The sequence below is a fragment of the Mus caroli genome, chromosome 9 (genome assembly GCF_900094665.2).
Source record: "Mus caroli chromosome 9, CAROLI_EIJ_v1.1, whole genome shotgun sequence".
Classification (NCBI taxonomy): domain Eukaryota; kingdom Metazoa; phylum Chordata; class Mammalia; order Rodentia; family Muridae; genus Mus; species Mus caroli.
Genome location: NC_034578.1, coordinates 110,852,226 through 110,862,825, shown reverse-complemented (window position 1 = coordinate 110,862,825; position 10,600 = coordinate 110,852,226).

The following is a 10,600-nucleotide window of genomic DNA, read 5'->3' as shown; positions in this document are numbered from 1 at the left end:
GGGTGTGTGTGCATGCCAGGGTACACACATGGTGCTGGAGTTAAAGGATATTGTGGGCCACCTGACATGGGTCCTAGGATCATGTGCCCCTAACCACTGAGCCATCTCTCCAAACCACTTTTATTCTCTCTTTATACCCATGGTCCCTGCCACAGATTCACTGGACACTCTTTTAGCTGGGATCCGACATACTTTATCTTCCCATCTTAATTCATTTCAAAATATTCTCCAACTAACCTTAAGATTTCCTCTTTGACCCACAGATTACTTAGAATTATATACGTGCCAAGCCTCCCAGTGCTTATAGTTTGTATCTTTGTGGATTTCCAGTTTTCCTTGTCAATGATCAGTGGACTGGTCTGCCTCTCCTTTCAGATCCACTGGGTTCTGATTATGTTTTGTGGAGTCTCCAACAATACTAATAGATTTGTCTATTTCTGTTTGCAGTTTGGTCTTGTACCTTGTTTATTTTGACCCTCTGGTGTTAGGCAAGGCACATTAAGGGTGACTTTCTCCTCATGGAGAGCCATTTCCTCTGTCACCAAACAGTGCCTGTCATCAGCCTAATTCATCCTCCTTGCCCTGGATGCTGTTTTGCCCAAGTTAACGTAAGTTCTGCAGATTGTCTTGACTAGAGTTAGCATGACTTATCTTTCCCATCATTTTCACCTGTTATTTTACACTGGAAATGGGTTCTTATAACTCAATAAACAGCTTTGTCTGGTTTTTTCACCCGTTCTGTCAGTCTGTCCTTTACCTGTTTGTCAGTCTGTCCTTTTCCTGGTCTATTTAGGCATTTATATTTAAAGCTATCCTTATATATTTGAATATATATCTACCAGGTATATAATCTTTTTCTCTAACCATTGCCTTTGTATCTTTTAAAAGACACATATGAGTAATTTAGAATTAAAATTAATATTTTTTTAAAAGGATAAGAAAATGGTAAAGAATTTTAAAAAGAAATGTTCTAAGATCTGGAAGATGGCTCAAAGGCTAAGAGTCCTGGCTGCTGTACCAAATAAGCTGAGTTCAGTTCCCATCATCCATGTTGTGGTTCACAACCATCTGTAAGTTTCAGGAGATCTAGCACCCTCTGCTGTTCTCTAGGGGGCACCAGACACATGGGTGGTTCATGTACATACACACAGGCAAACATTCACACAATAAACTTCTGGGGGAAAAGGAAATGTTCTATGTGTGCCTTCACAGTCCTCCTAGCCCACTTCCTTTCTTCACATAACTCAAGACTCTGTCTCAGGCTCTTTCCTTCATTTTGAAGAGTCTCTCTTAACACTTCTTGCAAGGCAGGCCTACTGCCAAACAACCCAAGGCAAGCGCCCCAGCGCCCTTACTCTAAAATGCCTTATTCCCCGTTCTTTAGAAAGGACGACTCGCCAGACACAGAGTTCTACATGTTTTTCAGTCAGTCATGTAGCCCCTCCTGCTCTTCCTGCCGTGCGGATGAGGGGACGTGGGTTGTCATCTACGCCCTGGCCTCTAGGGATCATCTCCCTCCCCTGCCTTCTTCAATTTTATCTCAGTCTCTCTGAGGGTCTTCAGTTCTCTGCTTGTACTATCCTCCTGCCCTTGCATGCTATCAGCTCTTCCCATCTACACCCTTAGCATTCATGGGAATCATCTTAGATTCCCAGTGTGGTTCGCATGTCTGAATCTCCAGTCTGACTCGGGACCTGAGGTTTGCCTTGTCTCCTTAGACTGTGCTGTGTTGCTGAGATCAGACTCCTGACTTCAAAGACACTGTCGTCATCAGGTCAATTTTCTAGCCACCTTGAGGCCTTCACGGCCAACCCTCTATCTATGACCTCTTGGAATATCTTTCCAGATTTCTATGTTCCTATTATATTCTGTCTGGAAAAAATAGATGAAAGGGGTCCACTCCTATGTAGTCTCTGGGGTCACACACACACACACACACAGAGAGAGAGAGAGCTGTAAGATTTCTCATGACTGCAGTTGGAGTGGAATGTCTTCAGAAACATGTGACATACAGGGTAGCAGAGGAACTGAGCATATCAGCACATAGCGAACAAAAAGAGGAAACAGCTAATGAATTGCTTGGCCCCATATCCTGCCTTTAACTGCATCGCCCAGTCTTAACAAAATATGCACAGCTATCAGAGTTAAGCATGGACCCTGTGTCATCTAGCCTAACAAGAAAATGTGTCCCCACCATTACTGCCGGGAGACAGGTGTGCCGCATGCTATCGCCACACCCCGACATGAGCTTGGCCCTGTAAAACTATAACTCTGTACTCTGGAGAGTATATGTAAGAATGCAAAGGAGGCCGAGGGGATGGGTCACGTGACTGGTAAGGCATGTGCCATGCAGACATGAAAGAACTAAGCTTAATCTCCAGAATCTACATTTTAAAAGCCAGGTATAATGGAACACACGTATGATCCTGGCACTGGGGCGGGGGGGGGAGATAGGCAGGCAGATCCCGGATGCTTTCCCGGCATTCAGACTAAGCTACTTGGTGAGTCTTTGGACAATGAGAGGTGAGAGAGAGAGAGAGAGAGAGAGAGAGAGAGAGAATGAATAACAAAAGCAAACATTCACACACAAACCACCAAGAACAGCACCACAGATTGATTATCCAGATCACACACACACACACACACACAAGAACAATTACATCTGCAATCACACCCACATGAACATATATCCACTGCTCACACATGTACGTGCAATACAACATTTAAGAAGAAAATTCAAAATTGATATTACCCAACAGGTGAAGAAAGTATGTGTTCTAGTTAGTTTTAACTGTCGACGTGACTCGGCTTAGACTCGGCTTACAGTTGTCGTATAGGAGAACCTCAACTGAGGCCTTGTCTGTATCAGTTTGGACTACCACATGTCTGTGGGGAGTTTCTTGACTATGAATTGATATAGGAGGACCCAGACCACTGTGGGTGGTACCATCCCTAGGCATGTAGCTCTGGGTTATAAAAGAAAGCTAGCTAAGCATGAACCGGTGAGCAAGACACTGAACAGCAGAGACTCCCAAGCTTTCTCAAAGTCTGGCCTTGAATTCCAGCCCTGATTACCTTTACTGATGGCTTGCGCCCTAGAAGCATAAGCCAAATAAAGCCCTTCCTCCCCTAAGTTGCTTTTCACTGGACGTGCAAGGGCTCTGTACTGTATGACTGTATAGGGGAATGTCCCTGAAGACCAAAGCAAACCAGGAAGGCAGGAAAATGTTCAGCACCACCAGGGCCCTGAGAAGGAAGAGACAAATGAACAGGGAGAACACAGACAATTAAGGCTATGAAACTTTTTAGGACACAAAAATATGGGACTCAGATTCTACACACCCCATAGAATGCACACACACACACCCCCCCAAGACCCAGCTATGAACTGTGAACCTAGGACTACGGTGTCTGTCTTAGATTTATTTTACAGTAGCATGGTTTGAGTCCCAACCCTCAAATATACTAAGTAACTTCTCTACCACAGCATTGTATTCCCCAACCCTTCTGTGTTTTTGACTTTGAGACAGGGTCTCATTAAGTTGCCCAGGCTGGCCTTGAACTCATTACATTACCAGGCTATCCTTCAACTTGTGATCCTCCTGTCTCAGACTCAGGAGTCAGATTATAGGTCTGCACCTATATGATATTTCAATATTGCCTCATTGAGTGTAACAAATGTGCTTCTTTGGTTTGAGTTTTTTGACAGGAGGACTCAAGGGAGTGTGGTATCAGGGTACAAGTTCTCTCTACTACCTGCTTCATGTTCTAAGAACCTAAAACTTCTATTTAAAAAAAAATCAAGTATCGATTCTCTCCTGCTGCTGTGTGGGATGCACATGCTTGCGCGCGCGCGCGCACACACACACACACACACACACACAGTGTGAAAGGAACACAGGCTAACAGGCACATGCAGCTTTTTACAAGCACAACCCTTTCTTTGTGCTGAATGGAGATCGCACGGTCATTCGGAAGTGAAATTAAATGAGGGACTCAATGCTCGAGCTGTTTATTGTTTGTGCCAATCTAGAAAAGTACATTAGGCCCCAAAGGAGAAACTCCTAGCGCAGCTGAATGACAGCATGTTTATGGTTTATTGCAAGAAAAAAAAGTGAGCTAGGCTCACTCTGTAAAACTACATTCTGACAAACATGGCTTAAAACAACAGAAATAATCATACGCTTTTTTTTTAATGATCTGAGTCCCTCCCACTGGGTTTAGCCCAAGTTTCTCTTCTGAACAGGAGAAGCCAGCTCAGACTGAAGGAGCAAATGGGTGGGAAGCCGCTCACAGAGTCCTCTGGAGAGCCAAAGACCCAGGTCCACGCTGTGAAATGAAATTAGTTTCGCCATAAAATTCATACCTGCAAGAAACGGATGCTCTCTGGTGAGGAATCCAAAATGCCATAGAAACGGAAGAGCACAGCCCTCCAGGAGGCTTGTGTGACCTCGTGCCTCCCAAAAGCTGTCCCTGCCTCTCCCTCCTCACAAAATAGATGGATGTGTTTGTTCCTCTGTCATTGCAAGAGGAAGCACACACACACACACACACACACACACACACACACCTGCTTGTCACAGCAAAGTGACTGCACCTGGAAGCCTCCGAAATTGCTGCCTGGTTTAATTGATTGATGAAGAGTAACACCTGAAGTCAGCTCTGCAGCATCTCTGCAGCAGGCAGGAGGAACCTGGGGACACACTCCATGGTGCTGAACCCCCTCCCTTCACCTGTAAATGCAGCTTCCTCCCTGGCTTTATGGTGAGAGAGAACAGCTTGTTTCTATTCACACAGACTGTTTCCAGGAGCACTCACAAGTGCACAAGTCTTTTTAAAAATTTATGTATGTGTGTGTGTGTGTGTACATGTGTATGTGTGTGCATGTGTATGTGTGTACACGTGTATGTGTGCATGTGTGTATATGTGTACATGTGTATATGTGTATGTATGTGTGCATGTGTGTATGTACATGTGTGTATGTGTGTACATGTGTGTATGTATATGTGTGTACATGTGTATGTATGTGTGCATGTGTGTATGTACATGTGTGTACATGTGTGTGCATGTATATGTGTGTACATGTGTGTGTATGTGTGCATGTGTATGTGTGTACATGTGTATTGTGTATATGTGCATGTTTGTGTGTGTGCATGTGCATGTGTGTACATGTGTATGTGTGTGCATGTGTGTATGTGTGTACATGTGTATGTGTGTACAGGTGTATGTGTGTGTGTCTATGTGCATAGAACACATAGTTCATGGAAGTTCATGGAAGCCAGAAAAGAGCATTGGACCCCTGGAGTTGAAGTTACAAGCAACTGTTTGTCCTAGGAACAAAAGTGTCAGTCCTCAGGAAGAGCAGAAAGTGCTCTTAACAGCTGAGCCATCAGCCCAGTCCCCAAGGTCACAGCCTTACATCTAAACAGGCTTGGTGTCCTCTCCCACCCAGCTCTTGGAAATAAAGATTAGGTCTTAATAACCACAGTGAGTTCCCATCCACACTAACCCTTGCCTGTCACTTCCCAGCCTTACTGGGAGACGTAGAACCTACAGGATGTCACAAGACAGCCCTGTGGTCTCTAAAGATCCTTGGCAGGGCAGAGGGGACAAAAGTAGAGCAGGAATGCATCAGAAGAGGGGTCCTCCTTACTGTCAGGAGGGAGCACTCAGAAGAGTAGTCCTCCTTCCCCTCAGGAGGGAGCACTCAGGAGAGGGGTCCTCCTTCCCCTCAGGAGGGAGCACTCAGGAGAGGGGTCCTCCTTCCCCTCAAGAGGGAGCACTCAGGAGAGGGGTCCTCCTTCCCCTCAAGAGGGAGCACTCAGGAGAGGGTTCCTCCTTACTGTCAGGAGGGAGCACTCAGAAGAGGAGTCCTCCTTCCCCTCAGGAGGGAGCACTCAGGAGAGGGGTCCTCCTTCCCCTCAGGAGGGAGCACTCAGCCTCAGTGAGGGCAATGCTAGGCAGGAGGCCAAGGCTTTCGAAGCACTTAGCTGTGTCTGCTGTTCCTGAATGGCAGTTTTTCCTATTAGCTTGCATTTAGGCCAGGAACCATAAACTGCAACTCCCCAAATTCTTTCACTCCAGACCACTAACCATGAATTCCATGAGCAAACATGATTAAAAGTCAGCCTAGTATTAAGGCAGGCAGACTCTTCTCTTAAAGGTCCAAATGTGGGAGCTCAAAGGTGTCGTATCAGATGGAAGCCGCTGAATTCTAATTACCACTTGCTACTGACTTCCAACCCTGGCAGGTATTGAGTGTCCCAACCTACAAAACTCACCTCCCTCCCAGGCATGAAGGGCATGCCTCCTGTCCCCCTCCAGGTGGTGAGCATCCCAGAGAGACTGATCAAGTGCCAAGCTCCCACGGAGTCTTGGGGGAAATCACAGCATCCCAAACTATGATGTGTGTTTTTATTAGCTTGTGTTTGTAAACAAAGAAACCGGGAGGGACCTGGATGGGAAATCTGGGCGCAGCCAGGTGCAATGGGAATACGGGCACATTCTAAGATCCAAGTGCAGTGCCGTGGTCATTGAGGAAACAGGAAGATGCGCGTAGTGGCACAGTCCTCTGGTCCCACTGGGGCAAGATTATGAGTTTGAGTATGGGGGCTGCATAGCAAGGCTCTGTTAAAAGAAAAGGAAGGGAGAGAAGGAAGGAAACAGAGAGGAGGGGAGAGCGGAGGAGAGAGAAGGGGAGGGGAGGGAGGAGTGGAAGGGGGATGGAAGGAGAAAAGGGGAGGAGAAGAGGAGAGGAGGGGGATGGAAGGAGAAAAGGGAAGGAGAAGAGGAGGGGAGGGAAGGAGAAAAGGGGAGGAGAAGAGGAGGGGAGGGGGAGGGAAGAGGAGGAGAAGGGGGGAGAGAGGAGAGGGAAGGGCATGGGCAGAGGAGAGGGGAGGGGGAGAGGAGGGAGGAAAAGAGCTAGGGGGACTAGAAGGGAAGGAAGGTCTGGAGGAAGAATATATACCTGAGCACATAAGGATTAAGCCATCAGGTGTAGGTTCAGTGCCAGAGAGACAAACATGAACAAGACAGAGAATTCCTGCTCCTCACAGAACTTATGGTCTCTGGGAATTAGAAACAGACATTGTGAAAAGAATGGCATGGGAAGGTGAATTATAGAACACAGACATTTCATTTTCTAAGCCAGGAGAGGCCCCCTGCAGGGGTGACCAGGAAGCAGAGACCTCATCAGAACATCTTATAACGTGAGTCTCTGAGGCACCAGCTCCCCAGTAAGGACACTGAGACCTTTTATTATTTATGAAAGCTTGGCTTAGCTCAGGCTTATCCCAACTATTTCGTAACTCAATTATCCATTTCTATGAATCTAAGCTCTGCCATGTGGCTGGTTGCCACTCTCAGTTTCATACAACCGACTTCCTCTGGCTCTGGATGGTGAATCTCCTGTGCCTTTCTCTTTCCCAGAGTTCCTCCCTCTGTCCAGAAGTCCTGCTTTACTATTCTGCCTTCTGCTATAGGCCATAGGCTTTTTATTTTAACCAATCAGAAGGTGTCTTCGGTGGGCAAGGAAGGATAGAGACACATCTTCACACAATGTACAAAGACCTCATTCCTACAATAGCTGACGAAGTTGGGGGAATGCTTGGTAGTGCAGAACCCCTCTCCCTTCAGGTGTAAAACTCAGCTTCTTCCTCAGCTGGAGGTGCCCATGAGGATTCTCACCACAGGCTGCTCCCACCGGACATCCTTCACACCCCACGAGCTCCCAACAGGCAGAGCACACTAACCCACCACCAGCAAACCATCTGCCTCACCAACAAGAAGATAATAAGATAAATAAATAAGTGGACTACTTTCAGCTCAATGAGAGTTAAATAGAAATTTTCTGTTTACCGGGCAGGGGTGGGAGTGTGGGAGGGGGAGGGGGTGGAGAAATGAGCAGATTTGGATGTGTGGGTCACAAACTCCCGCCCCAATCACAGTAACTTCAAACTTCTCACAGTCAGGAACGCTCTTTCGAGGCCATTCTTAGAAGATAATAAGATGAGAAAAGCGCTGTGTTATAAATGAAACAGGAAGGAAGCGTTGCTTGTCAATCTTTTGATGAATGTATTTGAAAACTTTCTTCCTAGTCGGTGCACAGGAGAGAGACAGCGAGAGAAATAACAGCAGGTGTTATCGCAGTCAATATCGCTCTTATGTTTAAAGATAAATGTGCGTTGCTTTCCGAGAACGCTACGTTCAGTCAGAAGCGGAGTTGTTGATCTCGCTTGTCTCACGAACACGATGAACAGTGCCCAGCTTAACCGGCAGGGCTCTAACAGCCAACCCGGTGCTTGTGGGCATTTGATCTGAATGTCAAGGCTGCATGCAGAACCCCTGTGATAACTGATTTTTGCAAACAGGAAAATCACGTAAGAACTAACGGCTTGTCCCTCAGTCAAGTGTTTACCACACAAGTACAAGGACCTGAGTTTGGGTCCCCAAAATCCATTTAAAAACCGCAACATAAGTATGTCTCTGTAATCCTAGACTTGGGAAGCCAGAGAGGCCCTGGAGATCCCTGGCCAAACAGCCTAGCCAAATTGGCAAGCCTCAGGTTCAATTAGAGAGCTTGTCTCAAAAAAATTAGGTGGAGAGCAGTCAAGAACTCAACTCAGTGTCAGCCTCTGGCTGCTTCAGACGCATGCGCATGCGCATGCGCACACATAGGCCACCCGTGTACAAAAGCTGGGTATGTGGCCATAACATAAAATGTCCCCTGATAAAAATTTTCATAATGAAGATGCTAGTTTCTTCTGGGGATTATCTTAGTTACATACGGTGTCTTGGTGTATTCTTCTTTAGCTGTACAAAAAAGACCAGGAGACAGAAAGCAAGGCTCACTCACGGAGCTCTGCGCACTCAGTCTGTCACCCGGATCGGGTGCGTCCCAAGGACATCCTCCACCCGCCTCTTCCTTTCCCAATAATAGGTTTCAGCTGTTCTCATTTCACTACCAAACAAATTTAACCAAGTCCCCCCTGGCAAACCTTGAGGGCTTTCTGTAGATCAAAACCTCCTGAGCCAGGAGACACCGTGCTGAAAGAGCCCCAGCTCTGAAGAGCACGTGCTCGGCTCCCAGGGATGCCTTTACTGAGGACACAGAGCCCATGTGGGACACATCCCTCCCGGTGCTCGCTGCTGTAGGTGACAGGCAGAAAAGACTTCAGAGGAGGTCTTCTCTGGCTGTCCTCTCAAGTACATGTATCTTTAACTTTGCGTTTGGGGACACACAAGTCTCTAAAAACTGTTCCCAGGGAATGTCATTTGTCGTGATACATTTGTTGGGTGGGAATAAAAGCCTGAAAGTTACATCTTAATCAGCTCAGGAAGAACTCTCTTGAGGAGAAGATAGCAAAGCAATTGGAGGGTTTTTTTTTTTTTAAATTGTTTTCTCTTTAAAAAAGAAAGACCATTTTTCTATAGTGATGTTCTTGTCAAGCGAAAGTTGTATTTCGCCTTCTGAATGACGTTGCTTGAACGATTATTATTTCTGCCATCCGTGTGTGATAGGAATGATTGCCATGTTCCCACTGGGGCTAACGTTCATTAACTAGTAAAATAGGTTTTATTTCCTCGAAGCACTGGCAACGCATCTTAAAAGTCAATCTCTCAATTAGGAATCAGTCGGCTCAAGTAAGACACAAAGGAACCCCTCCTCTCCCCAGATAAGCCAGGTTCTCGCATCGCCTGGGCTAGAGTAGACTTAATTCTGCCGCTGAAGAATATAACAACTGAGCCATCAGATGACTTCTTCTGACTTTCTACATCTTTCCTTCCCTAACACGGGGGGGGGGGGATTTTTTAAAAATATAAATAAATAAATAAATAAATAAATAAAAGATTCTCTAAAAACTCAGGCTTAAGGACTCAGGCGACAGACAGCCTTTTAAGTGTCTCCCATGTGACCTTGAAGACCTGACTTCAGATGCCCAGAACCACATAAAAAGTGGGGCGTGGCAGCCTGCCTCAAATCCCAATATTGATGGGAAAGCGGTCGGGCAGATGCGTGAAGCTTAGAAGCCAATCCAGTCAAATCAATATACTTCACATTTAGAGAGATTCTACCACAAAACCCATAAAAGGTGGACAACCATCTACGAAAGGCACTCTGTCAAGTTTTGGCCTCCACTGGCCCATGCCAAAGTACATATACCACAACGCATCTCACACACACACACACACAGAGGCTTAGATATAAATGTTAACGGATTGTAAACTTTCCTATTGTCAGGAGGAGAGGTAAAGACCCCAGAGAGATTATTGGTTTGTGTTTAAACCGACACACTGTTGCTATGTCCAAATGCCTGGCAAGGAGCCACTTAAGGGAGGAAGTGTTTTCCTGGCGTACAGGGAGGGAGCTAAGCCCAACATGGCTGGCAGGAAAGGTGTAGGCCTAGGAACACAAAGCAATGGTCACACTGAATTCACAGTGGGGAAGCAGAGAGTGCAGACAGGAAGTGAGGAGGACAGGAAGTGACGGCTGACAAACTTCCTCCAGCCGCTTCACCATTTAAAGTTTTCATGGGCTTTCAAAACAGTACCACCAGCCAGGGATCAGGTCTAATTTTTTCTTTCTTTCTTTCTTTCTTTC